Source organism: Columba livia, unplaced genomic scaffold (genome assembly GCF_036013475.1).
Source record: "Columba livia isolate bColLiv1 breed racing homer unplaced genomic scaffold, bColLiv1.pat.W.v2 Scaffold_95, whole genome shotgun sequence".
In the NCBI taxonomy this organism is placed as follows: domain Eukaryota; kingdom Metazoa; phylum Chordata; class Aves; order Columbiformes; family Columbidae; genus Columba; species Columba livia.
In genome coordinates this window covers 550,737-576,677 of record NW_027043818.1, presented here as the reverse complement: position 1 = coordinate 576,677, position 25,941 = coordinate 550,737, and the positions used below count along the sequence as shown (strand labels likewise).

Sequence of the window (25,941 nt, the reverse complement as noted above, 5' to 3'; positions counted from 1 at the left end):
ATAAGAAAGAAAGAAAGAACAAAGAAAGAAAGAAAAAAGAAAGAAGAAGAAAGAAAGAAGAAAGAAAAAAGAAAGAAAGAAGAAAGAAAGAAAGAAGAAAGAAAGAAAGAAGAGAGAAATAAAGAAGAAAGAAAGAAGAAAGAAAGAAGAAAGAAAAAAGAAAGAAAGAAGAAAGAAAGAAGAAAGAAAGAAGAAAGAAAGAAGAAAGTAAGAAAGAAGAAAGAAAGAAAGAGGAAAGAAAGAAGAAAGAAAAAAGAAAGAAAGAAGAAAGAAAGAAGAAAGAAAGAAGAAAGAAAGAAAGTAAGAAAGAAGAAAGAAAGAAAGAAAGAAGAAAGAAAGAAGAAAGAAAGAAAGAAGAAAAAAGAAAGAAGAAAGAAGGAAAGAAGAAAGAAGGAAAGAAGAAATAAAGAAAGAAGAAATAAAGAAAGAAGAAAGAAAGAAAGAAGAAAGAAAGAAGAAAGAAAGAAAGACAAAAGAAAGAAAGACGAAAGGAAGACGAAAGATATAAGGAAGAAAGAAAGAAAGAAGAAAGAAAGAAAGAATATAGAAAGAAAGGAGAAAGAAAGAAGAGAGAAAGAAAGAAGAGAGAAAGAAAGAAGAAAGTAAGAATCACGAAAGAAAGAAAGACGAAAGAAAGAAGAAAGAAAGAAAGAAGAAAGAAAGAAGAAAGAAAGAAAGAAGAAAGAAAGAAGAGAGAAAAAAAGAAGAAAGAAAGAAAGAAGAAAGAAAGAAAGAAGAAAGAAATAAGAAAGAAAGAAAGAACAAAGAAAGAAAGAAAAAAGAAAGAAAGAAGAAAGAAAGAAGAAAGAAAAAAGAAAGAAAGAAGAAAGAAAGAAAGAAGAAAGAAAGAAAGAAGAGAGAAATAAAGAAGAAAGAAAGAAGAAAGAAAGAAGAAAGAAAAAAGAAAGAAAGAAGAAAGAAAGAAAGAAGAAAGAAAGAAGAAAGAAAGAAGAAAGTAAGAAAGAAGAAAGAAAGAAAGAGGAAAGAAAGAAGAAAGAAAAAAGAAAGAAAGAAGAAAGAAAGAAGAAAGAAAGAAGAAAGAAAGAAAGTAAGAAAGAAGAAAGAAAGAAAGAAAGAAGAAAGAAAGAAGAAAGAAAGAAAGAGGAAAGAAAGAAAGAACAAAGAGAAACAAGAAAGAAAGAAAGAAGATAGAAAGAAGAAAGAAAGAAGAAAGAAAGAAAGAAGAAGGAAAGAAGAAAGAAAGAAAGAAAGAAAGAAGAAATAAGAAAGAAAGATGAAAGAAAGAAGAAAGAAGATGAAAGAAATACGAAAGAAAGAAGAAAGAAAGAAAGAAGAAAGAAGAAAGAAAGAAAGAAGAAAGAAAGAAGAAAGAAAGAAAAAGAAAGAAAGACGAAAGAAAGGAAGTCGAAAGAAAGAAAGATGAAAGAATGAAAGACGTGAGAAAGAAATATGAAAGAAAGAAACACGTGAGAAAGAAAGACGAGAGGACGAAAGAAGAAAGAAAGAAAGGAGAAAGAAAGAAAGAAAGAAGAAAGAAAGAAGAAAGAAAGAAAGAAGAAAGAAAGAAAGACGAAAAAAAGAAAGAAGAAAGAAAGATGAAAGAAAGAAAGAAAGAAGAAAGAAAGAAAAAGAAAGAAAGACGAAAGAAAGAAAGTCGAAAGAAAGAAATATGAAAGAATGAAAGACGTGGGAAAAAAAGACGAGAGAAAGAAATATGAAAGCAAGAAACACGTGAGAAAGAAAGACGAGAGGAAGAAAGAAGAAAGAAAGAAAAGGGAAAGAAAGAAAGAAAGAAGAGAGAAAGAAGAATGAAAGAAGAAAGAAAGAAGAAAAAAAGAAGAAAGAAAGAAAGAAGAAAGAAGAAAGAAAGAAGAAAGAAAGAAGAAAGAAAGAAGAAAGAAAGAAAGAAGAAAGAAAGAAAGAAGAAAGAAGGAAAGAAGAATGAAAGAAAGAAGAAAGAAAGAAAGAAGAAAGAAAGACGAGAGAAAGAAAGACGAGAGAAAGAAAGACGGGAGAAAGAAAGAAGATAGAAAGAAGAAAGAGAGAAAGAATAAAGAAAGAAGAAAGAAAGAAAGAAGAAATAAAGAAGAAAGAAAGAAAGAAGATAGAAAGAAGAAAGAAAGAAAGAAGAAAGAAAGACAGAAGAATGAAAGAAAGAAAAAAGAAGAAATAAAGAAAGAAGAAAAAAAGAAAGAAGAAAGAAAAAAAAGAAGAAAGAAAGAAAGAAGAAAGATATATTGTAGAAAGAAAGAAAGAATAAAGAAAGAAGAAAGAAACAAAGAAGAAAGAAAGAAGAAGGAGAGAAGAAAGAAAGAAGAAAGAAAGAAGAAAGACGAAAGAAAGAAGAAAGAAAGAGGGACGAAAGAAAGAAAGACGAAAGAAAGACGAAAGAAATAAGGAAGAAAGGAAGAAAGACGAAAGAAATAAGAAAGAAAGAAAGAAGAAAGAAAGAAGAAAGAAAGACGAAAGAAAGAAGAAAGAAAGAAGAAAGAAAGAAAGACGAAACAAAGAAAGACGAAAGAAAGACGAAAGAAACAAAGAAGAAAGAAAGAAAGAAGAAAGAAAGAAAGAAGAGAGAAAGAAAGGAGAAAGAAAGAAGAGAGAAAGAAAGATGAAAGAAAGAAGAAAGAAAGAAAGAAGAAAGAAAGAAAGAAGAAAGAAAGAAAGAAGAGAGAAAGAAAGAAGAAAGAAAGAAGAAAGAAAGAAGAAAGAAAGAAAGAAGAAAGAAAGAAAGACGAAAGAAAGAAAGTCGAAAGAAAGAAAGATGAAAGAATGAAAGACGTGAGAAAGAAAGACGAGAGAAAGAAATATGAAAGAAAGAAACACGTGAGAAAGAAAGACGAGAGGAAGAAAGAAGAAAGAAAGAAAGGAGAAAGAAAGAAAGAAAGAAGAAAGAAAAAAAGAAGATAGAAAGAAGAAAGAAAGAAGAAAAAAAGAAAAAAGAAAGAAAGAAAGAAGAAAGAAAAAAGAAAGAAGAAAGAAGAAAGAAAGAAAGAAGAAAGAAGGAGAGAAGAAAGAAGGAAAGAAGAAAGAAAGAAGAAATAAAGAAGAAAGAAAGAAAGAAGAAAGAAAGAAGAAAGAAAGAAGAGAGAAAGAAAGAAGAAAGAAAGAAAGAAGAAAGAAAGAAAGAAGAAAGAAAGAAAGAAGAAAGAAAGACGAGAGGAAGAAATACGAGGGAAAGAAAGACGAGAGAAAGAAAGACGAGAGAAAGAAAGACGGGAGAAAGAAAGAAGATAGAAGAAAGAGAGAAAGAATAAAGAAAGAAGAAAGAAAGAAAGAAGAAAGAAAGAAGAAAAAAAGAAAGAGGAAAGAAAGAAAGATGAGAGAAAGAAAGAAGAAAGAAAGAAGAAAGAAAGAAGAAAGAAAAAAGAAAGAAAGAAGAAAGAAAGAAAGAAGAAAGAAAGAAGAAAGAAAGAAGAAAGTAATAAAGAAGAAAGAAAGAAAGAGGAAAGAAAGAAGAAAGAAAAAAGAAAGAAAGAAGAAAGAAAGAAAGAAGAAAGAAAGAAGAAAGAAAGAAAGTAAGAAAGAAGAAAGAAAGAAAGAAGAAAGAAAGAAGAAAGAAAGAAAGAGGAAAGAAAGAAAGAAGAAAGAGAAAAAAGAAAGAAAGAAGAAAGAAGAAAGAAAGAAAGAAAGAAGAAAGAAAGAAAGAAGAAAGAAAAAAAAGAAGACAGAAAGAAGAAAGAAAGATAGAAGGAAGAAAGAAAGAAGAAAGAAAGAAGAAAGAAAGAAGAAAGAAAGAAAGAAGAAGGAAAGAAGAAAGAAGGAAAGAAAGAAAGAAAGAAGAAAGAAGAAAGAAAGAAGAAAGAAAGAAGAAAGACGAAAGAAAGACGAAAGAAAGAAGAAAGAAAGAAAGAAGAAAGAAGAAAGAAAGAAGAAAGAAGAAAGAAAGAAGAAAGAAAGAAAAAAAAAGAAAGAAGAAAGAAAGAAAGAAGAAAGAAGCAAGAAAGAAGAAAGAAAGAAAAAAAAAGAAAGAAGAAAGAAAGAAGTAAGACGAAAGAAAGACGAAAGAAAGAAGAAAGAAAGAAAGAAGAAAGAAGAAAGAAAGAAAGAAGAAAGAAAGAAGAAAGAAAGAAGAAAGAAAGAAAGAAGAAAGAAAGAAAGAAGAAAGAAAGAAAAAGAAAGAAAGACGAAAGAAAGGAAGTCGAAAGAAAGAAAGATGAAAGAATGAAAGACGTGAGAAAGAAAGACGAGAGAAAGAAATATGAAAGAAAGAAACACGTGAGAAGGAAAGACGAGAGGACGAAAGAAGAAAGAAAGAAAGGAGAAAGAAAGGAGAAAGAAAGAAAGAAACAAGAAAGAAAGAAAAAAGGGAAAGAAGAAAGAAGAAAGAAAGAAAGACGAAAGAAAGAAAGACGAAAGAAAGATGAAAGAAAGAAAGAAGAAAGAAGAAAGAAATAAAGAAGAAAGAAAGAAAGAAGAAAGAAAGAAAGAAGAAAGTAAGAAAGAAGAAAGAAAGAAAGAAGAAAGAAAGAAAGAAGAAAGAAAGAAAAAGAAAGAAAGACGAAAGAAAGAAAGTCGAAAGAAAGAAAGATGAAAGAATGAAAGACGTGAGAAAAAAAGATGAGAGAAAGAAATATGAAAGAAAGAAACACGTGAGCAGGAAAGACGAGAGGAAGAAAGAAGAAAGAAAGAAAGGAGAAAGAAAGAAAGAAAGAAGAAAGAAAGAAGAGAGAAAGAAGAAAGAAAGAAGAAAAAAAGTGAGAAGAAAGAAAGAAAGAAGAAAGAAGAAAGAAAGAAGAAAGAAAGAAGAAAGAAAGAAGAAAGAAAGAAAGAAGAAAGAAAGAAAGATGAAAGAGGGAAAGAAGAAAGAAAGAAAGAAGAAAGAGAGAAGAAATAAATAAGAAAGAAAGAAAGAAAGAGGAAAGAAAGAAGAAAGAAAGAAAAAAGAAAGAAAGAAGAAAGAAAGACGAGAGAAAGAAAGACGAGAGAAAGAAAGACGGGAGAAAGAAAGAAGATAGAAGAAAGAGAGAAAGAATAAAGAAAGAAGAAAGAAAGAAAGAAGAAATAAAGAACAAAGAAAGAAAGAAGATAGAAGAAAGAAAGAAAGAAGAAAGAAAGACAGAAGAATGAAAGAAAGAAGAAAGAAGAAAGAAAGAAAGAAGAAAAAAAGAAAGAAGAAAGAAAAAAAAGAAGAAAGAAAGAAAGAAGAAAGATATATTGTAGAAAGAAAGAAAGAATAAAGAAAGAAGAAAGAAATAAAGAAGAAAGAAAGAAGAAGGAGAGAAGAAAGAAAGAAGAAAGAAAGAGGGACGAAAGAAAGAAAGACGAAAGAAAGACAAAAGAAATAAGGAAGAAAGAAAGAAAGACGAAAGAAAGAAGAAAGAAAGAAAGAAGAAAGAAAGAAGAAAGAAAGAAAGAAGAAAGAAAGAATGAAGAGAGAAAGATAGAAGAAAGAAAAGAAGAAAGAAAGAAGAAAGAAAGAAAGACGAAAGAAAGAAGAAAGAAAGAAGAAAGAAAGAAAGACGAAAGAAAGAAAGACGAAAGAAAGACGAAAGAAACAAAGAAGAAAGAAAGAAAGAAGAAAGAAAGAAAGAAGAGAGAAAGAAAGGACAAAGAAAGAAGAGAGAAAGAAAGAAGAAAGAAAGAAAGAAGAAAGAAAGAAAGACGAAAGAAAGAAGAAAGAAACAAGAAAGAAAAAAGAAAGAAAGAAGAAAGAAAGAAGAAAGAAAGAAGAAAGAAGAAAGAAAGAAGAAAGAAAGAAGAAAGAAAGAAAGACGAAAGAAAGAAAGTCGAAAGAAAGAAAGATGAAAGAATGAAAGACGTGAGAAAGAAAGACGAGAGAAAGAAATATGAAAGAAAGAAACACGTGAGAAAGAAAGACGAGAGGAAGAAAGAAGAAAGAAAGAAAGGAGAGAGAAAGAAAGAAAGAAAGAAAGAAAGAAGAAAGAAAGAAGAAAGAAAGAAGAAATTAAGAAGAAAGAAAGAAAGAAGAAAGAAGGAAACAAGAAAGAAAGAAAGAAGAAAGAAAGAAGAAATAAAGAAGAAAGAAAGAAAGAAGAAAGAAAGAAGAAAGAAAGAAAGAAGAAAGAAAGAAGAAAGAAAGAAAGAAGAAAGAAAGAAAGAAGAAAGAAAGAAAGAAGAAAGAAAGAAAGAAGAAAGAAAGACGAGAGAAAGAAAGACGAGGGAAAGAAAGACGAGAGAAAGAAAGACGAGAGAAAGAAAGACGGGAGAAAGAAAGGAGATAGAAGAAAGAGAGAAAGAATAAAGAAAGAATAAAGAAAGAAAGAAGAAATAAAGAAGAAAGAATGAAAGAAGATAGAAAGAAGAAAGAAAGAAAGAAGAAAGAAAGAAAGAAGAATGAAAGAAAGAAGAAAGAAGAAAGAAAGAAAGAAGAAAAAAAGAAAGAAGAAAGAAAAAAAAGAAGAAAGAAAGAAAGAAGAAAGATATATAGTAGAAAGAAAGAAAGAATAAAGAAAGAAGAAAGAAAGAAAGAAGAAAGAAAGAAGAAAGAAAGAAAGAAGAAAGAAAGAAAGACGAAAGAAAGAAAGACGAAAGAAAGACGAAAGAAATAAGGAAGAAAGAAAGAAAGAAGAAAGAAAGAAAGAAGAGAGAAAGAAAGGAGAAAGAAAGAAGAGAGAAAGAAAGAAGAGAGAAAGAAAGAAGAAAGTAAGAAAGACGAAAGAAAGAAAGACGAAAGAAAGAAGAAAGAAAGAAAGAAGAAAGAAAGAAGAAAGAAACAAAGAAGAAAGAAAGAAGAAAGAAAGAAAGACGAAAGAAAGAAGAAAGAAAGAAAGAAGAAAGAAAGAAGAAAGAAAGAAAGAAAGAAGAAAGAAAGAAAGAAGAGAGAAAGAAAGAAGAATGAAAGAAGAAAGAAAAAAGAAAGGAAGAAGAAAGAAAGAGAGAAGAAAGAAAGAAGTTAAGAAGAAAGAATGAAGAAAGAAAGAAGAAAGATGAAAGAAAGAAGAAAGAAAGAAAGAAAGAAGAAAGAAAGAAAGACGAAAGAAAGAAAGACGAAAGAAAGACGAAAGAAATAAAGAAGAAAGAAAGAAAGAAGAAAGAAAGAAAGACGAAAGAAAGAAGAAAGAAAGAAAGAAGAAAGAAAGAAGAAAGAAAGAAAGAAGAAAGAAAGAAAGAAGAGAGAAAGAAAGAAGAAAGAAAGAAGAAAGAAATAAGAAAGAAAAAAGAAAGAAAGAAGAAAGAAAGAAGAAAGAAAGTAGAAAGAAAGAAGAAAGTAAGAAAGAAGAAAGGAAGAAAGAAGAAAGAAAGAAAAGAAAAAAGAAAGAAAGAAGAAAGAAAGAAAGAAGAAAGAAAGAAGAAAGAAAGAAAGTAAGAAAGAAGAAAGAAAGAAAGAAGAAGGAAAGAAGAAAGAAAGAAAGAGGAAAGAAAGAAAGAAGAAAGAGAAAAAAGAAAGAAAAAGAAGAAAGAAGAAAGAAAGAAAGAAGAAAGAAAGAAAGAAGAAAGAAAAAGAAGAAGAAAGAAAGAAAAAAGAAAGATAGAAGAAACAAAGAGAGAAGAAAGAAAGAAGAAAGAAAGAAAGAAGAAAGAAAGAAAGAAGAAGGAAAGAAGAAACAAAGAAAGAAAGAAAGAAGAAAGAAGAAAGAAAGAAGAAAGAAAGAAGAAAGAAAGACGAAAGAAAGAAAGACGAAAGAAAGAAGAAAGAAAGAAAGAAGAAAGAAGAGAGAAAGAAAGAAGAAAGAAAGAAGAAAGAAAGAAGAAAGAAAGAAAGAAGAAAGAAAGAAAGAAGAAAGAAAGAAAAAGAAAGAAAGACGAAAGAAAGGAAGTCGAAAGAAAGAAAGATGAAAGAATGAAAGACGTGAGAAAGAAAGACGAGAGAAAGAAATATGAAAGAAAGAAACACGTGAGAATGAAAGACGAGAGGAAGAAAGAAGAAAGAAACAAAGGAGAAAGAAAGAAAGAAAGAAGAAAGAAAGAAGAAAGACGAAAGAAAGAAGAAAGAAAGAAAGAAGAAAGAAAGAAAGACGAAAGAAAGAAAGATGAAAGAAAGACGAAAGTAATAAAGAAGAAAGAAAGAAAGAAGAAAGAAAGAAAGAAGAGAGAAAGAAAGGAGAAAGAAAGAAGAGAGAAAGAAAGAAGAGAGAAAGAAAGAAGAGAGAAAGAAAGAAGAAAGAAAGAAAGAAAGAAAGAAGAAAGAAAGAAAGAAGAGAGAAGAAAGAAGAAAGAAAGAAAGAAGAAAGAAAGAAAGAAGAAAGAAATAATAAAGAAAGAAAGAACAAAGAAAGAAAGAAGAAAGAAAGAAAGAAGAAAGAAAGACGGGAGAAAGAAAAAAGAAAGAAAGAAGAAAGAAAGAAAGAAAGAAGAAAGAAAGAAGAAAGAAAGAAGAAAGTAAGAAAGAAGAAATAAAGAAGAAAGAAAGAAGAAAGAAAGAGGAAAGAAAAAAAAGAAGAAAGAAAGAAGAAAGAAAGAAAGAAGAAAGAAAGAAAGACGAAAGAAAGAAAGACGAAAGAAAGATGAAAGAAAGAAAGAAGAAAGAAAGAAAGAAGAAAGAAAGAAGAAAGAAAGAAGAAAGAAAGAAAAAGAAAGAAAGACGAAAGAAAGAATGTCGAAAGAAAGAAAGATGAAAGAATGAAAGACGTGAGAAAGACGAGAGAAAGAAATATGAAAGAAAGAAACACGTGAGAAAGGAAGATGAGAGGAAGAAAGAAGAAAGAAAGAAAGGAGAGAGAAAGAAAGAAAGAAGAAAGAAAGAAGAAAAAAGAAAGAAGAAAGAAAGAAAGAAGAAAGAAGAAAGAAAGAAGAAAGAAAGAAGAAAGAAAGAATAAAGAAAGAAAAAGAAAGAAAGACGAAAGAAAGAATGTCGAAAGAAAGAAAGATGAAAGAATGAAAGACGTGAGAAAGAAAGACGAGAGAAAGAAATATGAAAGAAAGAAACACGTGAGAAAGGAAGACGAGAGGAAGAAAGAAGAAAGAAAGAAAGGAGAGAGAAAGAAAGAAAGAAGAAAGAAAGAAGAAAAAAGAAAGAAGAAAGAAAGAAAGAAGAAAGAAGAAAGAAAGAAGAAAGAAAGAAGAAAGAAAGAAGAAAGAAAGGAAGAAGAAATAAATAAAGAAGAAAGAAAGAAAGAAGAAAGAAGAAGAAAGAAAGAAAGAAGAAAGAAAGAAGAAAGAAAGAAAGAAAGAAGAAAGAAAGAAAGAAGAAAGAAAGAAGAAAGAAAGAAAGAAGAGAGAAAGAAAGGAGAAAGAAAGAAGGCAATAAATTGGGAAAAAAAGAAAGAAAGAAAGAAAAAATATAAGAAAGAAAGAAAGCAAGAAAGAAAAAAGAACTAACAAAGAAAGAAAGTAAGAAATTAAAAAAAAGAAAGAAGAAAAAAAAAATAGAAAGAAAGAAAGAAAGACAAATGAAAGAAAAAAGAAAGAAAATAAATAAAAAGAAAGAAAAAAAAAAGAAAGAAAGAAAGAAAAAGTAGTAAAGAAAGAAAGAAAGTAGGAAAGAAAGAAAGAAAGAAAGAGAGAAAGTAGTAAAGAAAGAAATTAGGAAAGAAAGAAAGAAAGAAAAATAAAAACAGAAAGATGGAAAAAAACCAAAATAGTAAAGAAAAAAGAAAGAAAAAAGAAAGATAAAAGAAAGAAAGAAAGAAGAATGAAAGAAAAAAGAAAGACGAAAGAAAGAAAAAAAAAGGAGAACTGAAAGAAAGAAAGAAAGAAAGAAAGAAAGAAGAAGTAAAAAGGAAGAAATAAAGAAAGAAGGAAAGAAAGAAAAAATAAAGAAAAAAGAAAGAAAGAAAGAAGAAAGAAAGAAAGAAAGAAAAAAGAAAGAAAGAGAGAAAGAAACTAAAAAAAAAGAAAGAAAGAAAGATAGAAAAAAGAAAGAAAGAAGGAAGAAAGAAAAAAAAAAAGACGAAAGAAATAAAATAAATAAAGAAAAAAGAAAGAAAGAAATTAAAAAAGATAGAAAGAAAGAGAGAAAGAAAGAAGAAAAAAAAAGAAAAGAGAAAGAGAGAAAGAAAGACGAGAGAAAGAAAGACGAGAGAAAGATAGACGAAAGAAAGACGAGAGAAAGAAAGACGGGAGACAGAAAGAATAAAGAAAGAAGAAAGAAAGCAGAAAGAAAGAAAGAAGAAATAAAGAAGAAAGAAAGAAAGAAGGAAGAAAGAGAGAAGAAAGAAAGAAAGCAGAAAGAAAGAAAGAAGAAAGAAAGAAGAAAGAAGAAAGAAGAAAGAAGAAAGAAAGAAGGAAGAAAGAAAGGAGAAAGAAAGAAGAAAGAAAGAAAGAAGAAGGAAAGAATAAAGAAAGAAGAAAGAAAGAAGAAAGACGAAAGAAAGAAGAAAGAAAGAAAGAAGAAAGAAAGAAAGAAGAAAGAAAGAAGAAAGAAAGACGAAAGAAAGAAAGACGAAAGAAAGAAAGAAGAGAGAAAGTAAGAAGAGAGAAAGAAAGACGAAAGAAATAAGACGAAAGAAAAAAAGACGAAAGAAAGACGAGAGAAAGAAAGATGAAAGAAAGAAAGACGTGAGAAAGAAAGACAAGAAAGAAAGAAGAAAGAAAGAAAGAAAGAAGAAAGAAAGAAAGAAGAAAGAAAGAAAGAAGATAGAAAGAAGAAAGAAAGAAAGAAGAAAGTAGGAAAGAAGGAAGAAGAAAGAAAGAAGAAAGAAAGAAAGAAGAAAAAAGAAAGAAGAAAGAAGGAAAGAAGAAAGAAGGAAAGAAGAAAGAAGGAAAGAAGAAAGAAAGAAAGAAGAAAGAAAGAAGAAAGAAAGAAAGAAAGAAAGAATAAAGAAAGAAAGAAGAAAGAAAAAAGAAAGAAAGAAGAAGGAAAGAAAGAAGAAAGAAGAAAGAAAGAAAGAAGAAAGAAGAAAGAAAGAAGAAAGAAAGAAGAAAGAAAGAAAGACGAAAGAAAGAAAGTCGAAAGAAAGAAAGATGAAAGAATGAAAGACGTGAGAAAGAAAGACGAGAGAAAGAAATATGAAAGAAAGAAACACGTGAGAAAAAAAGACGAGAGGAAGAAAGAAGAAAGAAAGAAAGGAGAAAGAAAGAAAGAAAGAAAGAAGAAAGAAAGAATGAAGAAAGAAAGAAGAAAGAAAGAAAGAAGAAAGAAAGAAAGAAGAAAGAAGAAAGAAAGAAGAAAGAAAGAAGAAAGAAAGAAATAAGAAAGAAAGAAGAAATAAAGAAGAAAGAAAGAAAGAAGAAAGAAAGAAGAAAGAAAGAAAGAAGAAAGAAAAAAGAAAGAAAGAAGAAAGAAAGAAGAAAGAAAGAAAGAAGAAAGAAAGACAAGAGAAAGAAAGACGAGGGAAAGAAAGACGAGAGAAAGAAAGACGAGAGAAAGAAAGACGGGAGAAAGAAAGAAGGTATAAAGAAGAAAGAGAGAAAGAATAAAGAAAGAAGAATGAAAGAAAGAAGAAAAAAAGAAGAAAGAAAGAAAGAAGATAGAAAGTAGAAAGAAAGAAAGAAGAAAGAAAGAAAGAAAGAAAGAAAGAAAGAAAGAAAGAAGAATGAAAGAAAGAAGAAAGAAGAAAGAAAGAAAGAAGAAAGAAAGAAAGAAGAAAGAAAAAAAAGAAGAAAGAAAGAAAGAAGAAAGAAAGAAGAAAGTAAGAAAGAAGAAAGAAAGAAAGAAGAAAGAAAGAAGAAAGAAAGAAAGAAAGAGGAAAGAAAAAAAAGAAGAAAGAAAGAAGAAAGAAAGAAAGAAGAAAGAAAGACGAAAGAAAGAAAGACGAAAGAAAGATGAAAGAAAGAAGAAAGAAGAAAGAAAGAAGAAAGAAAGAAAGAAGAAAGAAAGAAAGAAGAAAGAAAGAAAAAGAAAGAAAGATGAAAGAAAGAATGTCGAAAGAAAGAAAGATGAAAGAATGAAAGACGTGAGAAAGAAAGACGAGAGAAAGTAATATGAAAGAAAGAAACACGTGAGAAAGAAAGACGAGAGGAAGAAAGAAGAAAGAAAGAAAGGAGAGAGAAAGAAAGAAAGAAGAAAAAAGAAAGAAGAAAGAAAGAAGAAAGAAAGAAGAAAAAAAGAAAGAAGAAAGAAAGAAAGAAGAAAGAAGAAAGAAGAAAGAAAGAAGAAAGAAAGAAGAAAGAAAGAAGAAAGAAAGAAGGAAGAAATAAATAAAGAAGAAAGAAAGAAAGAAGAAAGAAGGAAAGAAGAAAGAAAGAAAGAAGAAAGAAAGAAGAAAGAAGGAAGAAAGAAAGAAAGAACAAAGAAAGAAGAAAGAAAGAAAGAAAGAAAGAAAGAAAGAAAGAGAGAAAGAAAGAAAGAAAAAAGAACTAAAAAAGAACTAAAAAAGAAAGAAAGTAAGAAATTAAAAAAAAAGAAAGAAGAAAGAAAAAATAGAAAGAAAGAAAGAAAGACAAATGAAAGAAAAAAGAAAGAAAATAAATAAAAAAAGAAAGAAAGAAAGAAGGAAAAAGTAGTAAAGGAAGAAAGAAAGTAGGAAAGAAAGAAAGAATGAAAGAAAGAAAGAGAGAAAGTAGTAAAGAAAGAAATTAGGAAAGAAAGAAAGAAAGAAAAATAAAAGCAGAAAGATGGAAAAAAACCAAAATAGTAAAGAAAAAAGAAAGAAAAAAGAAAGATAAAAGAAAGAAAGAAGAATGAAAGAAAATAGAAAGACGAAAGAAAGAAAAAAAAAGGAAAACTGAAAGAAAGAAAGAAAGAAAGAAAGAAAGAAAGAAAGAAAGAAAGAAAGAAAGAAAGAACGAAAGAAAGAAGAAGTAAAAAGGAAGAAATAAAGAAAGAGGGAAAGAAAGAATAAATAAAGAAAAAAGAAAGAAAGAAAGAAAGAAGGAAAGAAAGAGAGAAATTAAGAAAGAAAGAAAGAAAAAAGAAAGAAAGAAAGAAAGAAGAAAGAAAGAAAGAAAAAAGAAAGAAAGAGAGAAAGAAACTAAAAAAAAAAGAAAGAAAGAAAGATAGAAAAAAGAAAGAAAGAAGGAAGAAAGAAAAAAAAGAAAGACGAAAGAAATAAAATAAATAAAGAAAAAAGAAAGAAAGAAATTAAAAAAGATAGAAAGAAAGAGAGAAAGAAAGAAGAAAAAAAAGAAAAGAGAAAGAGAGAAAGAAAGACGAGAGAAAGAAAGACGAGAGAAAGAAAGACGGGAGAAAAAAAGAATAAAGAAAGAAGAAAGAAAGAAAGAAGAAAGAAAGCAGAAAGAAAGAAAGAAGAAATAAAGAAGAAAGAAAGAAAGAAGGAAGAAAGAAAGAAGAAAGAAAGAAGAAAGAAGAAAAAAGAAAGAAAGAAAGAAGAAAGAAAGAAAGAAGAAAGAAAAAAAGAAGAAAGAAAGAAAGAAGAAAGAAAGAAAGAAGAAAGAAAGAAGAAAGAAAGAAGAAGGAAAGAAGAAAGAAAGAAGAAAGAAAGAAGAAAGACGAAAGAAAGAAGAAAGAAAGAAAGAAGAAAGAAAGAAAGAAGAAAGAAAGAAGAAAGAAAGACGAAAGAAAGAAAGACGAAAGAAAGAAAGAAGAGAGAAAGTAAGAAGAGAGAAAGAAAGACGAAAGAAAAAAAGACGAAAGAAAAAAGACGAAAGAAAGACGAGAGAAAGAAAGACGAGAAAGAAAGAAGAAAGAAAGAAAGAAAGAAGAAAGAAAGAAGAAAGAAAGAAAGAAGATAGAAAGAAGAAAGAAAGAAGAAAGAAAGAAAGAAAGAAGAAAGAAAGAAAGAAGGAAGAAGAAAGAAAGATGAAAGAAAGAAAGAAGAAAAAAGTAAGAAGAAAGAAGGAAAGAAGAAAGAAGGAAAGAAGAAAGAAAGAAAGAAGAAAGAAAGAAAGAAGAAAGAAAGAAGAAAGAAAGAAAGAAAGAAAGAATAAAGAAAGAAAGAAGAAAGAAAAAAGAAAGAAAGAAGAAGGAAAGAAAGAAGAAAGAAGAAAGAAGAAAGAAAGAAAGAAAGAAGAAAGAAGAAAGAAAGAAGAAAGAAAGAAAGAAGAAAGAAAGAAAGACGAAAGAAAGAAAGTCGAAAGAAAGAAAGATGAAAGAATGAAAGACGTGAGAAAGAAAGACGAGAGAAAGAAATATGAAAGAAAGAAACACGTGAGAAAGAAAGACGAGAGGAAGAAAGAAGAAAGAAAGGAGAAAGAAAGAAAGAAAGAAAGGAGAAAGAAAGAAAGAAAGAAAGAAGAAAGAAAGAATGAAGAAAGAAAGAAGAAAAAAAGAAAGAAGAAAGAAAGAAAGAAAGAAGAAATAAGAAAGAAAGAAGAAAGAAAGAAGAAAGAAAGAAGAAAGAAGGAAAGAAGAAAGAAAGAAAGAAGAAAGAAAGAAGAAATAAAGAAGAAAGAAAGAAAGAAGAAAGAAAGAAAGATGAAAGAAAGAAAGAAGAAAGAAAGACAAGAGAAAGAAAGACGAGGGAAAGAAAGACGAGAGAAAGAAAGACGAGAGAAAGAAAGACGGGAGAAAGAAAGAAGGTATAAGGAAGAAAGAGAGAAAGAATAAAGAAAGAAGAAAGAAAGAAAGAAGAAATAAAGAAGAAAGAAAGAAAGATGATAGAAAGTAGAAAGAAAGAAAGCAGAAAGAAAGAAAGAAAGAAAGAAAGAAGAATGAAAGAAGGAAGAAAGAAGAAAGAAAGAAAGAAGAAAGAAAAAAAAGAAGAAAGAAAGAAAGAAGAAAGATATATAGAAGAAAGAAAGAAAGAATAAAGAAAGAAGAAAGAAAGAAAGAAGAAAGAAAGAAGAAGGAAAGAAGAAAGGAAGAAGAAAGAAAGAAGAAAGACGAAAGAAAGACGAAAGAAAGAAGAAAGAAAGAAAGAAGAAAGAAAGAAAGAAGAGAGAAAGAAAGGAGAAAGAAAGAAGAGAGAAAGAAAGAAGAGAGAAAGAAAGAAGAAAGAAAGAAGAAAGAAAGAAAGAAGAAAGAAAGAAAGAAGAGAGAAGAAAGAAGAAAGAAAGAAAGAAGAAAGAAAGAAAGAAGAAAGAAATAATAAAGAAAAAAGAAAGAAAGAAGAAAGAAAGAAAGAAAGAAGAAAGAAAGAAGAAAGAAAGAAGAAAGTAAGAAAGAAGAAAGAAAGAAAGAAGAAAGAAAGAAGAAAGAAAGAAAGAGGAAAGAAAAAAAAGAAGAAAGAAAGAAGAAAGAAAGAAGAAAGAAAGAAAGACGAAAGAAAGAAAGACGAAAGAAAGATGAAAGAAAGAAAGAAGAAAGAAGAAAGAAAGAAAGAAGAAAGAAAGGAGAAAGAAAGAAAGAAGAAAGAAAGAAAGAAGAAAGAAAGAAAAAGAAATAAAGACAAAAGGAAGAATGTCGAAAGAAAGAAAGATGAAAGAATGAAAGACGTGAGAAAGAAAGACGAGAGAAAGAAATATGAAAGAAAGAAACACGTGAGAAAGAAAGACGAGAGGAAGAAAGAAGAAAGAAAGAAAGGAGAAAGAAAGAAAGAAAGAAGAAAGAAAGAAAGAAGAAAGAAAGAAGAAAAAAAGAAAGAAGAAAGAAAGAAAGAAGAATGCAGAGAAAAGTCCCATTAGAGTTCCAGACCCGAGCGGACGGAGGAAGAAATGCAGCCGACTCAAATATGAGTGATAAAGCATACTTCAACTTTATTGCCCGAGATAGCGTGCATTTATACCAAATACCATAATTATGCATACTTGTCTCTATCTAATAGGCTAAGCACATTTACTTACTCCACCTACTTGGGTTTAGCTAGCTATGCGCATCCCACATTCTTCTGACTCTTATCTCTTCAAAAATATCCTGACCCTGCCTTAGTTAGTACTTTTCCGTTCCCCCCTTTCCCACGGCCTAATAGACAAGCTAACTAAGGCCTACTTATGTCAACCAAAATGGGCTCTGCTCGTACAGTTGCCCGGTGGACTCATGTCTGTGCTCCTTGAGCCACTCCCCGACATCTCCCCCTTTTTCTTTTTTTTAATGAGCAGAGCCTGCCCAAGTGTCTTCTCTAAAATCTTCTTAATACATGATATAGCACAACTCGAGCATATTAATACAACTACTACTATGATTAAGAGAGCCAGAGCACTCTGCAAAAGCCCTTTTACCCGTCCTCCTAGTCCAAACCAGTTCGTGAGGCCGTCTAAGCCAAAGAGGCCCACATCCTCTCTGATCTTCTGTGAATGGTCCGTAAGTTGTTTAATCTCCTCGTGGATGGATCTCGACTTATTCTGTAAATCCATACAGCACATTCCGTCAAATTCCTCACATCCATGGCCATGGGCTAATAACAAAAGTCTCCTGTGACTGTATTCTGCAGTGTAGCATGTCTTACAGAATCTACATCTAACAAAAGTCCACTTAAAGCCTTAGAAGTTCTGTTTATTTGCTTAACTAGCCAGCATCCTAACTTTTCTAAAGTATTTAAAGCTTTAGTTGTGCCAACACTAGATACAAGAGATCCTAAAACCCTTAACCCTGATCCTCAATAATCTACATTATCATCACATTTTGACTCATATACACGCAAAAAGTGTTTTTCTCGTCTTGCTCTTTTGTGATCTATTATCATAGATACACTGGGCGTTAAGAGAGTTAATAGTCCCAAAATACACAGTCCTCCAACAGCGTTAGAAGGAATTCCTGGTCAGGCTCTATCTTCACAGATCAAGAATACACCATACAGGAGGTTTTAGGGTCGCTGTCAATGACATCCCTTGCATTCTTCTGTGAAGCATTACACCGTCGAGTTTCATTTCTGTAGTCACCAAGGGTAGCATTAACATTTTGTAGTTTTGTCCATTCATGTTCTTGTATACTGTTCTGACACTTTTCACAAACCGGCTGGATACAAGTGTCCATGGGCATAGATGCCATCAATTCCAGTTCCTGTGGTTCGATGTCTGCTTCCAGGTGGCAATTAATCCAAAGTGCCGTGTTAGTATTATTACAGTTCGTTGCAATGCCTCTGCATCAACCACTATTTGAAACAGTTGTGTGATGCTGCTGTAGTCATCAAGGAAGACACCAACCAAGCATGTGTGGAACGTTTTTTCCAGAGACATCGTATTTAGGCATATAGATGGTCAGTCATGTTGGCTAAAGTAATCCACATGTTAGTCTTTGTGCAGGCATCCAAAACACAGCAGCTACAACAATCATTGTCAGGAAGATAACACAGGTTTCACGTTTCGTGCTGGCAACCATTGCAGCTCTTGATCTGTAAAAACATAAGCATAACCTCTCCCCCAGGTTATCAATTGGTGTGGCCTTTTCCATTGAACGTTAACTAGTGATTTGACCATAACTAATGCAGGTTCTTTCTGATTTAGCATGGTTTTGGGTCATAGTTACAAAGTGTTTCATAGACAAATCTGTAAGTCCAATCAAATGCAGTCATCCTGTAAAGTTGTCATAAATTCATCCCTCAAAGTTTCTAACTCCATTTTGGCTGTCATATTTATTGGATATTGTTTTCCCTTACCGGATCGAAGTCCTGTTTCAGATTTCTCAGTGTAGTATTTGCTTTATCAAAAACATTGGCTGTTAATACTAGTGGAAATACAGCATTCAAAAGTTCCTTGAAGATTTCTCACTTGCACAAGCAGATCTGCACCATCCAAGCACCTTCTTGTAGGATATGCAACTAAACAGAATTCTCAGAAAACGTTATTTGAGCTTACAATTTACTTAACAAATCCTGACCCAAGAGAGGTATAGGACTTTTGGGCAAATACAAGAATTCATGTATTAAAACTTTGTTCCAAATCTGGCATTCCGTTTGTCTCAAAAGACGGCCTTTCTTTCGTTGTCTCCCATGGTGAATTTACTAAGAAGTCTCGTACAATTAATTACCATAGGATAAGTCCATCAACAAATTTTTGGTTTAATTGTCCAGTTTAATTAAAACTATGGGTCTGCTCAGGATGCCTTTAAACTTCACCCTCGGACGGCTCCATTCTATTACATCGCTGCAGTGGGGGGAGAGAAAACCCCCCCTTTCACTGCTTTAAAAGCAGGCAGCCAGGTTTTTCCAGTTGTTTTTTCTTTCTGTGCAGTGTAGATATAACCAGGGTCACGCAGCTGGCACACTGGCTGGTACGAAGTAGGAGGCTCTGGGAAACTTCTCAGTTACAATGAGCTGCACATAGGCCTGGGATATTTTGCTCTTTTGTTTTCCCATTTCATTCCAGCCATAATACACTTTATATGCAATTTCAAGTAGCTCAGCAATAGTTACATTCCTTAGCTCCATTTACCTTTTACAATTTAGAGATGTCAAAAAACAGTATAAACCAGTATAATAAACATAAATCCATTATTCTATTGTCCTAGATCCAAATCAGTTCACATTCCAGCAACCTTTAAATACAACTTCATAACTTCATACAATACCCCAAGTTCACATCTATCATAGTATTTTAACAATTTAAATGCTTTTCTAACAATATAAGCGATTACTTTAATGTGTAAGGATGCATCCTAAGGGGGAGCAAGGTGGAATTTTAGCAGTGGAACCGGTTCCCATTGTAATTATCTCCCCAAACAAGATTCTTTTGGTACCGAATATGAATATGCAAGCTAAAATACTGAGCTCAGATACGAAAACCATATACCAAGTTCAAATAAGCAGATGGATCACACTTACACCAATTTAAGACAATATTTCAATTTTTTGCATTGCACCTTGAACCGCTTACTGCTCAGCCAGGTGGAGATACCTCTGGGTCTCCCTGACAAAATGGGTCAGTGCGCGCTGGAGGCCCATTTGGCATCCGCCCCCCCCCGCAGCAAGCTGGACTGGGCAAGGCCTTTTTTTTTTATAGTGTCTCATCTGGTGCGCTACAACTGTTATTCTAAAACCAGGATTCTTCACTTGATGTGCATACAAAAAGGCCAAATTTAGTGCACCGAGATGAGAGACAGCCTGTCACAGAGTTGCGCAAGTCTGGATATTGGAATAAAGCTAGTACGCTAGAAAAAAAAAATATAACAGCTATTACACATAAAATCTTAACATCATGTTCATGCAGTAAGGAACTAAATTACTCATGATCTTTTATACTATCACAAAATGCACCTTTTGAGTCAACTGATTCTCATGATTTAACAGTCTGTGAACTTACTGTACCATATAACAAAGACCTACCAAAATTGCAACATGCTTAAACAGATACCCAAAAAGAAAACAGGCTAATAAGGAAAACATTGTGCAGACTTCGGCAAGTTTACTGTGACCTGCATGTTATCAGTTAACTCTCTCTCAGCTGTCTGAAATGATTTAATGATCTCTGGTAAGGATTTATTTTGTCTTACTCTTCTCGCCCTAAAAACAACATTAATTGCAATAAGGTGTTATACTTCAAGATTCTATTCCCCGGACACTTTTCCCAATCATTTAACTTATACAGCAGCCACCATTAATTACAATATTTTACAAGATCTTCTTTCCTCATATTTCCAAGTGCTTCCCTATGTTTTGAAACACCTCCCAATACCGATTTTTTATGAACATGACTGAAAACAGTAATTTCTGACCCCACGGAAAAGCACAGGGCTGCTTGCAGCGTGAGTGGGAAAAGTGGAGAGAAAGTTTTACGGTGCACTTATACCACAAAGAAACAATTCTAACAACAACCAGTAAAACAATTAACTCACATTCCTGACAAGCTGCTTGACTTTCAGAGAGGCAATAAACAGCAGCACATAATATGCACTGTAAAACTCGCAAATAACATGTTGATAGCAAACTTTAGCATTCTCTACTGCCATTTTCAACACCAGCACTTCCCCAACCTCTAAGTTTTATACCCTGAGTCCCCAGAAGCACCCCTTTTCCCGTCACGATTATCATGACCACATTGCCGACTGTCAGATTCACTTGCTGTTAACTGATCTAATCTGTCACACAGTTCTGTTGTCCAGTTCTATTTTCAGTGACTTCTTCTGTTCTCTCGTGGAAGTTAGAGGGTTAAAATGCATCAGGCTGCAACGCTGCAAAAATTCCGGCAGCAGCAGACCGTTCAAGCTTCCATGTAGTTACTAATGATTTAGCTTCTGTATCTCCATTGCTGACTTTATCCCATAATTTCTGCTCTATACTGTCCCAAAGTTCAAGTTTTGAGTCACTAATGCTCGTAACAGTCTTTTCAGGTTTTAATTGCTTCACTGTAGTATTTATCAGTTTCCAGATGGTTACAAGGCCGAGAATATATCTTTCGCGGTGACTAATTGCCTTCCACAACACAGTTCCCATCTTTTTCCAAGTCTCTATTTGAAAAACTCCTGACAGGTCAGCAGGATACCTATTGCCTCTGCACCAAGTTAATAGTCTTTTAAGGTTCTTCGCTGATAACGCAGATATGCCCGTTTCCATCGGCGGAGCGGAAGGCTCCATTTTGCCGAGTTTCTGTGAAGCTACCGCGGCTAAATTCTTTTTCACTTTATGACGCTTAATATTATTAATTACTTCCCTCCACGGTTTCATCAGTTTCTTAGCTGTTTTATCCTCATCTATGACCATATCCCACAACACGTCCCCCAATTTACTCCACTCTCCTTCATCAAACAATAAATCAGGATCCTGAAAACACCCCTTAGTTTTCCCCGTTGCTACTAGACCAGCTAGCTGTTTAACGCAACTATAATCAACCCCCCGCTTTTCTAAAAAGCTTTGTAATAAATCTAGGGCTACTTCTAAATCCATTTCTCTGTTATTCATCATTTTAACCCGTTTCTCCGTTATTCATCACTTTTAATCCGTTTCTCCATTATTTATCACTTTTAATCCGTTTCTCTGTTATCTATATCTCTTTTAACCCGTTTCTCTGTTATCTATCACTTTTAATCCGTTTCTCTATTATCTATCACTTTTAATCCGTTTCTCTGTTATCTATCTCTTCGTTATTCATCATTTTTAATCTATTTCCCCGTTATTCATCATTATAGTACGGTACCTCTTGCTAAATTAAGAGACCTCTTGCAGCCCTTGTTTCCTGTAGCCCAGCACTGGCGAACTTCAGTCGGTTCAGGCTTCGGAGTCGACACACCGCAGCACAGTGTTCGGTCGCTCTTGCCCGCCGGTCGCTGCTCTCCCGGCGCCTTTTGCTTCTATCCGCCGCTTCGGATCGCCGGTTCGGGCGCCAATTGCAGAGAAAAGTCCCATCAGAGTTCCAGACCCGAGCGGACGGAGGAAGAAATGCGGCCGACCCAATATGAGTGATAAAGCATACTTCAACTTTATTGCCCGAGATAGCGTGCATTTATACCAAATACCATAATTATGCATACTTGTCTCTATCTAATAGGCTAAGCACATTTACTTACTCCACCTACTTGGGTTTAGCTAGCTATGCGCATCCCACATTCTTCTGACTCTTATCTCTTCAAAAATATCCTAACCCTGCCTTAGTTAGTACTTTTCCGTTCCCCCCTTTCCCACGGCCTAATAGACAAGCTAACTAAGGCCTACTTATGTCAACTAAATTGGGCTCTGCTCGTACAGTTGCTTGGTGGACTCATGTCTGTGCTCCTTGAGCCAATCCCCGACAAGTTTTGTTTAAAACGCATCTTGAGATGGCTGGATGAAGTGTCCTTTAGCTGAACGTTGGTCACTAAATGCTGAAATGATTATGTAACCAATATGCAAATGTGTGACCAATTAGGTCTGCAGGACTCCCTGAGGATGGTAACATTTTGTACATAGTGGCTGCTACTTTTCTTCCTGGTGTGCTGGCTTTATTCCAGACCCAGACCTGCACGACTCCGTGACAAATAACATCTCATCTCTGTGTGCTACAATTGGGCAAATTGTGAACTGGGCAGCAAAACTTGTTTTAGAGACAACAGTTGCCCTTGACCCCCAGGCCCCACAGCCCTTGGGCAGGGGGCGTTTCTGGCTGCTCGGCCTCCACACAGGTCTGCCCTGCAGAACCCGCTTTGTCACACAGCTGTAGAGGGTTTGTGTGTCTGGAGCGTGAGGGGAGGCCGTGGGAGCCGGGATTGTCCCCATACGAACGGCAGGGAATGAAGAGGCAGCCAGACTCTCACCGGTAGCGCCGACTGGCAGTGCAGGATGTCGTGGGCACAAATTAAAACATATGGAATTCCATCTCAAAGGCAGCAAACACTTTCTTACCCGGAGGCATGTGGGTGTCGTACAGTGGAGCAGATTGCCCAGAGAGGTTGTGCATCTCCAGCCTTTGAGATGCTCAAAACCCAAGTAGACTGTGTCCTACACAACCAGCTCAAGGTGACCCTGCTGGAGCAGTTGGCTTGGACTAAAGGATGTCAGCAGGTCCCTTGCAACCCCAGTGATTCTGAGATTCTGAGAACAGAGAAGACCAATGCCTCCCATTCAAAAAAAATAAAAAACCTTATTTGAAATGTGTTCTGTGACAGAAAGTGTCTTACGTGTATTTTCTTTCTCGTTTCCGTGGCTGGTTGAGCCTCACTGATGGCGAGGTGAACAGCATTGCCTGCTCTTCTCTGCTCCACCACGCCGGTCACCTCACTGCAGACGGCTACCAGCGGTTCAGCATGACTGCAGCTTTATGCTTTACTACTCCAACCACCTTCCTGTGCTGCCTGTGTTTGGAAAGTCCTTGCAGGATGTTTCAGTGTCTCTCTTCCCAGGGGCTGAGGAGAGGCTGACAGTCCTGTGAGTTCCCTGGATCTTCCTTTTCCATTCCTCTTGCTCGTGCGGAGGTGAGTCCTGAGCCACCTGCAAGGTCTTTTCCGGCAACTCTTGTCTTAAAATAAAGGCTCACTGGGGGCACACATCAGGCTGCTCACGCTCAGGAACTCTGACCACTGCCAGGTGCCCGATGAGGATGGGATTCGAACCCACACGTGCAGAGCACAATGGATTAGCAGTCCATCGCCTTCACCACTCGGCCACCTCACCAGCACACTGCTGCTGCTCCTGAGGCTGCTGGCACTGCCGCTGCTCCTGATCTCGCGCTGCCTGCTCCTGCTGCTCTGGCTCCGGCTCCAGCTGCAGCTCCAGCTGCTCCGGCGGTGGCGGCTCCTGATGCCTGCACCTTCTTATCCTGCTGGACATGGGAGGGGAGGAAACAGCCTCCAGCTTTTGCCTTTTGGGGCCTGGCCCACTCCCACAGTAGCTGGGCTGCGCTCTGAGGACCTTTGGGAAACAGGTCTCAGCATTCACATCAGGAAATGACTGAACAGCACAGCCCCACACACCTTCCCAGGAAGGAACACAGGAGAGTGACCCTGGGGCAGTTCAGTGCCTCCAAGGGAATTTACAGCCTCTCCAGGGAGGTGCCAGAGTCCCCATGACTTCGGCTTTTCAAGATGCGATTGGACAGGCGCTAGATAATCTCATCTAGGCTCCCTTCCCCACAAAGCCTTGGAACAGATCATCCTCCAGGGAACCCTTCCACTCAGGGAGGTTCTGTGAGTTTTCAGACTTACATCATACTTTGTTTTGTGGCTTTTGAGCTGTGCCAAGTAGTAATGGGGCTCCTTCCCCAAGAGCTCTCACTCCACCTGGCCTTGCCTCCAGCGCTATGAGATGTCAGGGTCAAAAGATGAGGCTCTCTCAAGGCCAGGAATCATGGGTAAACCTGTCATTTACCAAGGAACTGTTTTGGGTTCTCATCTGGCTGGCACTGGAGAAGAGGGGAGGATGAAATAGGAGTGTCCTGCAGAGCTGATGCCAACTGTCTTTAATGAGAAAAACTGCTTAAGCAACGCAGTTTGGAGGCTGAGGAAAGCTCAGAGAAATGCTGCCGTCTGAAGGAAAACCTCCCTGACAGGCATGCTGCTTTTCCAGCTCCCCTGCAAGGCTCTGGCAATCACATATTACCCACTGGGAAGGGAGGAGGGAGGAAGGGAGGAAGGGAGGAAGGGAGGAAGGGAGGAAGGGAGGAAGGAAGGAAGGAAGGAAGGAAGGAAGGAAGGAAGGAAGGAAGGAAGGAAGGAGGGAAAGAAGGACAGGCAGCTGGCAGGCGTGGGCTGTAGCAGGACATGTCTTGCGGAGGGAGAGAACCCTGCAAAAGTGGGAGGGAGAATCCCCTGACTCATCGAGTCCAACCGTAACCTAACGCAACTCTCGCACTAAAGCGTGTCCCTAAGAGCCTCGTCTAAACGGCTTTTAAACCCCTCCAGGGATGGTGACTCCACCACTGCCCTGGGCAGCCTGTTCCAGTGCCCGACAGCCCTTTCTGTGAAGAATTTTTTCCTAATATCCAATGCAAACTGAGGTCATTTCCTCTCGTCCTATCACTTGCTACTTGGGAGAACAGACCAACACCGTCCATGTTACAACCTCCTTTCAGGCAGTTGTAGACAGTGATAAGGTCTCCCCTCAGCTCCTGTTCTCCAGGCCGAACAGCCCCAGTTCCCTCAACCGCCCCTCGTCACACTTGTGCTCCAGACCCTTCACCAGCTTTGTCGCCTCCTCTGCGCTCTCTCTGGTGGTTCAATGTCCTTTGTACGACGAGGGGCCCAAAACTGGAAAGAAGATTCAAGGTTTGACCTCACCAGTGCCGAGTACAGCGGAACAATCACCTCTCTAGTCCTGCTGGCCACACTATTCCTGATAGAAGCCAGGATTCTGTTGGCCTTTTTGGCCACTTGGGCACACACTGGTTCATATTCAAGCAGCTGTCAGTCAGCACCCCCAGATCCTTCTCTGCCAGCCGACCCCATCAGCCCACCAGGGCCACCATGTCCTGGCCACCAGCCCCCTGTGGGCACCGGCGTCTGGGCCAGCACCACCGCTCCTGAGCCGGGAGCCCCAGGAGGTGACGGGGCCCCAGGGTTTGGCACTTGGGACTTTGAGGTGCGGGGAGAAACCTGGCAGCTCTGTTTTCAGTTTAAATAACCAAAGTGTCTCGTGATGTCCAGAGCCGGTCTGGTCCAAAGGACTGAAAAAGCCTCTGAAAAGAACTGCAACACGTTCCCAGGAGACGCCATTAGATGCCCCACGATGGCTTCCTTGGCCAATTGCGCTGTGTGAGAAGGCCCATCAGCAAACCCCCAGTTTTCCAGTCAAGATGTATTTCAGTCACATCCTGCAGCTCCTCACGTGCAGAACCATTGAGGGCTGAGAGGGAAACGAAGCCCCATCCAGCAGGAAGCCGGTGTTGCCAAGCGCTGAGCAATGGTGCCTGCTCGGGGCCAGGACACACCTCACAAGCCATGCGGCCCCACCCGCTTTGTGTGCCGGGGCCAGGACCCGGGGCTGAGGCCACGCTCGCCCAGCCCGGCCGGCTGCAGACGCTGTGTCCGCTCTGCGCGGTCAAGGGCGGCAGCAGCTGCTGGGAGGGAGCGACGCGCAGCCTCGGCGGCTGTTGGTGGCGGCGTGTGGTTGGCATGGCCGCAGCCAGGAGCCAGCAGGGCGTGGGCCGGGGGCCCGGGGTGCTCAGCCGCCCCTCGCCCCGCCGGGGCCTGATGCTGAAGGACGAGCGGCAGCGGCAGCTGGAGAGGGTGCGGGCTGAGCTGGAGGCCGAGCGACTCCGCGCCCGAGAGCCGCGCTGCCACTTCACCGCTGCAACGCGGGAGCTGAAGGAGGCGGCCGAGTGGGACCGGCGGCTCCTGGCCACATGGCTGCACTCCGCATGGGCGCAGCGGCAGGCGCGGGAGCTGCAGCGGCTGCGGGAGCTCATCCGGTGGCAGCGGGCGATGCAGATCCGCCAGCTGCTGCGCTCCAAGGAGGCCGAGCTGCGCCAGGCGCAGGGGACGCTGCAGCAGCAGCGCGGCAACGCCGTCCGTGAGGCACGGGACCTGCAGCGGCAGCTGGCCAAGGAGCTGGTGAGAGGAGCCGGGAGCAGCAGCCGGGCCCGCGCTGAGCTGCAGGACGTCCTCAGCAAGCTGCGCTGGGAGAGCCATGGCGAGCAGGCCGCCCGCATCCTCCGCCTGGAAGACCAACTGCTGCAGCAGAGGAGACTCTTCCTGAAGTACATCTCGGAGCGGTTCGAGGGCGAGCAGCCCGCTTCCTGCACCCAGGCCAGGGTCTGGCGCCGCCTGCACACCGGGGCCACCGGGCCCTGCTCTTTGGAGAGCCTCATGGCATCTTACTCCAGCCATGGAGAAGGGCAGCAGAAAACTGGCAAGACCTTCACAGAGGCTCGTCTGCGGGAGGAAGGGAACAGCGCGCAGGTTTGGCCAGAGACTGCGGGGCAAGACTCGGCGCTGCGCTGCTTGGAGTCCCCGCCGCAAGGAAGGAGCGGCCGCGGGCGCTCGGCGGCACAGGTGGCTGTTGCGGCCGTAGAGCAGCAGCA

At 36.7% G+C, this 25,941-nt stretch overlaps 1 non-coding gene across 1 annotated transcript; it reads right to left on the bottom strand.

The window, feature by feature from the left end:
• Positions 1–22,516: 22,516 nt before the first annotated feature.
• TRNAS-GCU (transfer RNA serine (anticodon GCU)) lies at positions 22,517–22,598 on the bottom strand. Its single transcript has one exon. It is a non-coding gene; the product is annotated as a tRNA-Ser (tRNA).
• Between the last annotated feature and the right edge of the window lie 3,343 nt (positions 22,599–25,941).